Source organism: Triticum aestivum, chromosome 4A, assembly GCF_018294505.1.
Source record: "Triticum aestivum cultivar Chinese Spring chromosome 4A, IWGSC CS RefSeq v2.1, whole genome shotgun sequence".
In the NCBI taxonomy this organism is placed as follows: domain Eukaryota; kingdom Viridiplantae; phylum Streptophyta; class Magnoliopsida; order Poales; family Poaceae; genus Triticum; species Triticum aestivum.
This window is the reverse complement of record NC_057803.1, coordinates 360,596,020-360,602,019: the sequence shown is the minus strand read 5'-3', so window position 1 is coordinate 360,602,019 and position 6,000 is coordinate 360,596,020.

Genomic DNA, 6,000 nt, shown 5'->3' with positions numbered 1-6,000 from the left:
AGGGAACCCTGGGCTTCAACCGGGCCGCTTCTACGCTTTGACGAGCCTTGGAGAGTTCGATCTCTTGAGCCGAAACATCGCCCTCCAAGGTCTCATACTTCACCGCATCCTGGAGGTCTTGCTGGACCTCGTTCAGCCGGGCCTTCAGCTTCTTGCGAGCGGCCTGCTCCTTGACGGCTCTCTCCTCGTCTTCGGCCAGGGCCGCTTTCAGGGCCTCGACCTTGGTCGTCGCCCCTACACATATAATGACACTACGGTCAGTATACATCATTTACTCTTTCTGAATATATCGCGAGCCATCTCATACCTTGCTGGTCTTCGAGCTGCTTCCTCGCATGTCCAAGCTCTTCTTCGGCCTGCTCCAGTTTCTACTTTAGTCCAGAGACTTCGGCAACATGAGAAGTCGCAGCCAATAGCAACGCCTGCTTACTAACATCAGACACATTTGGTTAGTTTCCTGCGAAATTTAATTGATCCTCTGTCCGGCTTGTCTTTCTGAACACCGGACAGTGTCTCAGGGGCTACTGTCTATGTGCAGATTTTCTTGGTTAAACGTCGATTACCTCAAAACATGTCAGCAAGCCGCTGTAGGCTTCGGTCAGTCCACTCTTGACAGACTGAACCGTCTCAATCACCGTACCCATAAGGATAAGGTGTTCATCCACAATGGAAGCGCCTCGTAGCGCTTCCAACAGATTATCCGGCGCCTCTGGTTGGATAGAGGTCGTCGGTGGGACGGGCGTGCATCCTTCTCTTGATGGAGGCTGCTTGTCGGACTCCGAGGCCATATGGGTCTCCATATCCGTTCCCAGAGGGGGGCCGAATCGAGTACAGCCCCCATCGTCAGTCTCCATGGGGGCTTGTTCCCCCATGTGTCTGGCGGCCGAGGTATCGCCCTCCGGCGCCGCCTTGACGGCCTCCCGAAGCTTTCCCTGGCCTGGGAAGGTCCTTCGGGACAGCACCTTGACGTCTCCCTGGGCCTCGGGAGAGTAAGCGGCTAGCGGTGTCTCGCGGGCCATCTCCGTTGAGTCCAACGAGCCTACTGATGAGGATCGCTAGGAGATGTCATGGGCCGGACTGCAATAGCATAATTAATCATGTCAATACGACAAAGAGGAGAGGTTAGATTTATGGGCATGTGCGAGTCTTAGCACTTACGATGTGGCCCGAGGCTTAGTGCGGGGGCGTCGCTCCGGACTGCTGTCGACGTCCCATGCGGAGCTGCCCGTGAGCAGGCCTTTCCCCTTCTTGGGCGCCTCCGCCTCCAGAATTGTGGAGGCCGCCCTCTTCTTCCTCCCTCCATCAGAGGGAGAGTTGCTCTTCTCCTCCTCATCATCGTCGTCTTCGGTGATGGAGGAATGGGTCTTGTCTTCGGACGTCGCGTCTGAAGCGCCCTTGCGGCAGGGGCCACTCCGGACCCCCTTGGCCTTTCCCATGGCCTTCTTCGCCGGTGCTGTATAGGGCGCCGGCACCAGCATCTTCGCTAAATGCAGAATGACTGGTTCTTCAAGAAGCGGAGCTGGACACCGGATCTGCTTCGCCCTCTCCATCTAGTCCTAAGAAGCAATGATAATAATAGCCTAGATATCATCCTTGAAACAAGCAAGTAGGGGATGCGTTAAAAGTAACATACCTCGTTGGCGAGGTGATTGATGTCGTGCCCGCGGTCCGAATCCGTGGCCGGCAATGTCTCGTTTCCCTTAAAGAGCAACTTCCAGGCGTCTTCGTAAGAAGTTTCGAAGAGCCTCTTCAGGTATGGTGCTTCTTTGGATTAAACTCCCATAGAGGGCGGCTTCGGCTTTGGCACGGGAGAATCTGGCAAACTAGCATCACCTAGATTATACCGACAAGCTTGATATCCTTGTCCACCATACTTTGAATGTGCGTCTGCAGCGCTATCAGCTCATCTGACGATGACCAATTCGGGCTCTTCTCAACCCAGGAGGTGAGGCGCATTGGAGAACCGGAGTTGAATTCGGCAGCGGCAGCCCAGTTTGTGCTGCGGGGTTCTGTGATGTAGAACCATTGTTTCTGCCATTCCTTGACAGTCTCCAAGAAAGTGCCTTTCGGCCAGGAGACATTAGTCAGCTTCCTCACCATGGCACCTCCGCACTCCGCGTGTTGGCCATCCACCACCTTCGGCTTCACATTGAAGACCTTGACCCACAGCCCGAAGTAGGGTTGGATGCGGAGGAAGGCCTCACACACGACGATGAATGCCAAGATATTGATGAAGGAGTTCGGGGATAGATCATGGAATTCTATCCCGTAATAGTAGATCACCCCTTGGACGAAAGAGTGGAGTGGAAACCCTAGCCCGTGGAGGAAATGAGGGATGAATACCACCCTCTCATTGGGATTCAGTGTGGGGACGACTTGCCCCTGGGCTAGAAGACGGTGGGCGATTTCCTTCGCCAGGTACCCGGCCGCCCGAAGCTTAGTAATGTCCTCCTCCTTGATGGAGGAGACCATCCACTTGCCTTGACCTCCGGATCCTGACATGGTTGAGTGCTAGCTTGAGTGGGAAGAAGATGAGATCTTGGGCGCTGGAGCTCAAGAGTGGAAGGGCGGGGGAAGAGAGAAGGCATGGGAGAAGAAGGGGGAATCCTTATCCCCTTATAAAGGCAGTGAATATCGAACGCCTCCCCACTCGCCTTAAAACTCGCCTATTCCCAAGGGTTGTGTAAACAGGCACGATTGGGTTACCCATGCTCTAATTGATGAAAATCCCGCAACAAGGGGACACGACCTCTGCATTAACAAGACGTGCCAACGGCAACCGTGTCTCGAAACATGGAGCGGCAGACGAAACGTGGTTCGAAATTAAGATCGGGCAAACGTGATGTCATATTACAAAAAGTTTCAGCAGATTGGACTCGTGGAAAATTATATTCCCTCTGCGGTTGTGTGTGATGCGTGTGTTACAGGTCCGGACACATTCAATATGTCCAAAGACTATCTTGGAGTTTGGAAGGAGGAACCCACCTTGCAATGCCGACGACAGATCTACGCACCGGATAACTTGTCATTGAACCCAGGTTCAGGGGCTACTGAGGGAGTCCTGGACTAAGGGGTCATCGGGCGTCCGGCCTGTTAGCCATGCGCTGGACTGATAGGCTGTGAAGAACACGAAGACCGAAGACTGCACTCGTGTCCGGATGGGACTCTCCTTAGCGTGGAAGGCAAGCTTGGCGACCAAATATGTAGATTCCTTTCTTTGTAACCGACCTTGTGTAACACTAGATCCTCCCGGTGTCTATATAAACCGGAGGACTTAGTCCGAAGGAGAGAGAGATATTCATTACCATAGTCATACAAGCTAGACCTCTAGGGTTTAGCCATTACAATCTCGTGGTATATCAACTCTTGTAATACTCATATTCATCAAGATCAATCAATAAGGACGTAGGGTATTACCTCCATAGAGAGGGCCAGGACCTGGGTAAACATCGTGTCCCTTGTCTCCTGTTACCATCGACCTTAGACGCACAGTTCGGGGCCCCCTACCCGAGATCCGCCAGTTTTGACACCAACAAGGGGGGTCCTTCCCATACGACCCAGAAACCGTCGGGGATAGGGCCTCTACAGTACTCCTACTCATTTCTGCTCGCATTGCCATCGTAGTCGGTATTCTGTGGTGCTACATTTATGATGTGCGGCCCATCACAAACGGTTCACTATTATAGAACATGTCTGATGCGCAGCCCATCACAAACGGTTCACCGTTAAGAAGATTAGCTAATTGTTGTACGAGTGTCGGACAGGATTAAGAAACGTCGAACCGTTGTAACATCGTTGTACATGACAACTATCACACACGCTATCCTGTGGTGCAATGTTTACGATGCATACTTCATCAAAAACAGCTCATGGTTGTGAATCGTGTACGATAAGGCAACTAACACAAACGTTTAGTTTGCCCACACCGTTTGTGATATTGTCTAACATCACACACAGTTTGCAAATGGCAACAGTGTGCATACTTGCACACGTTTCCTCTCCGTGAACCGTCTCAGATTATGGTGCATATCGCAAACGTTTGTGTTTTACCAACCGTGTGTGCCGTAACAAGCTTGAGAGCGTAATTTCACCCTAGTTTAATTGCGGCTTTTCCAAATTGTACCAGATTTGAATTTTAATTTGAATGTATGCTACAGCTTTATTCATATCCATCAGGTTCAAACAACCAATTCATTATTCGATTCATAGGTACATATGTTCAAGAATTACATAAGAACCAAATAAAGAATGATGAACCATAGTTGTATACTTGTACTATTAAAGACGGTAAAGAAAGAGGCGAAATATATTCTGGTTGCTGAACAAGGTGAAGCGGAATGCCAGTATTGTGCCCTCCTCCATGCAGAAGGCACGCACGACTCTAGTCCAACCCCTTGTGATGGCCAACCGCCCATCCACAATCTTCATGAAAACATCTAGATAATCATCGTGTTCTGGTAGAGATACTTTAACCTTTGCATGCTCACCAATCATGTAGTTTGAGAGGTAATCTTGAGTAAACTGCTTTGGCAACCACTGCAAAGAAAAAAGATTCATACATTGTCATCTAACACAACTCATTATGGGTAGTAAAAAGAAGGCTGCAGAGTTCTTACTTACCATCCTGCAGTTCGCAGTTGTCTTGGATAAAGTGTAAACAAATAGTTTAATTGCCATCTTTGGACCCATTTTACTAACAATCTTTATCAGCTTCCTCACTTGATGCTGGTTCAACAATATCTCATTGCCCCATACGCAGAAAGGGTCGAAGCGCGGATCTTTACCAATGACATATGTACCTAAAAGAACCAAGTTAATATTAGAAGCTCAAGACCAATTGCACACTGATGTAGTACAACACTCTTTTATAATATGTCTATATACATCTGTATGTGGTAGTCCATTTGAAATCTCTGAAACGACAAATATTTTGGAACGGAGGGAGTATCTTATAACATCCAATATACTCACATATTAGATGAATTAACATCTTATATTATGGGCCGGAAGGAGTTTTGTGCATTCTTACAAATTATCAGTTGATTAACTGTTGTTGTATCCATGGGTTATAGTTAGTTTGAGCTAGTTTGAGATCAAATACCCCTAAAGTATATCTAAACATGAGGTCTAGTTTGAGCTAGTTGCATCTATAACCCACCCAAAAAAACTATCCAACCCAGGAGGTGCTAATTGGAGCTAGTTCTCCTAGTGCATTTATTGTCAATCTAACCCTGCCATCCAAACAAATCTATGGATGGAGTTAGTTCAGGGCTAGCCATCCAAACAAATCCCCACATAGAGCGAGATTGGTTCATGATGTGTCATTGTACTAGCCACTTCGACTCGATGGGAGGGATTCATGCGTACACATGCATGTGTGTGTGCTCAAGCTGTATCATGCATGTCATCCCAGAGCAAAAATAATAATACCCTCCTAAGTCAAATTAACCTCTCTTGTTGTCAAGCAAAAAGTAGTGATGGACCAAGCAGGCCCACAAATGGAAAGCATCGATATCGCTGATAACCGCTTAAGTGGGTGCAAGAGGACAACCACCACCGCTTTGTGAAGGAAATATACCCTAGAGGCAATAATAAAGTTATTATTTTATTTCCTTATATCATGATAAATGTTTATTTTTCATGCTAGAATTGTATTATCCGGAAACATAATACTTGTGTGAATACATAGACAAACTAAACGTCACTAGTATGCCTCTACTTGACTAGCTCGTTAACCAAAGATGGATATGTTTCCTAACCATAGACATGTGTTGTCATTTGATTAACGGGATCACATTATTAGGAGAATGATGTGATTGACATCACCCATTCCATTAGCTTAGCACCCGATCGCTTAGTATGTTGCTATTGCTTTCTTCATGACTTATACATGTTCCTATGACTATGAGATTATGCAACTCCCGTTTGCCGGAGGAACACTTTGTGTGCTACCAAATGTCACAACGTAACTGGGTGATTATAAAGGAGCTCTACAGGTGT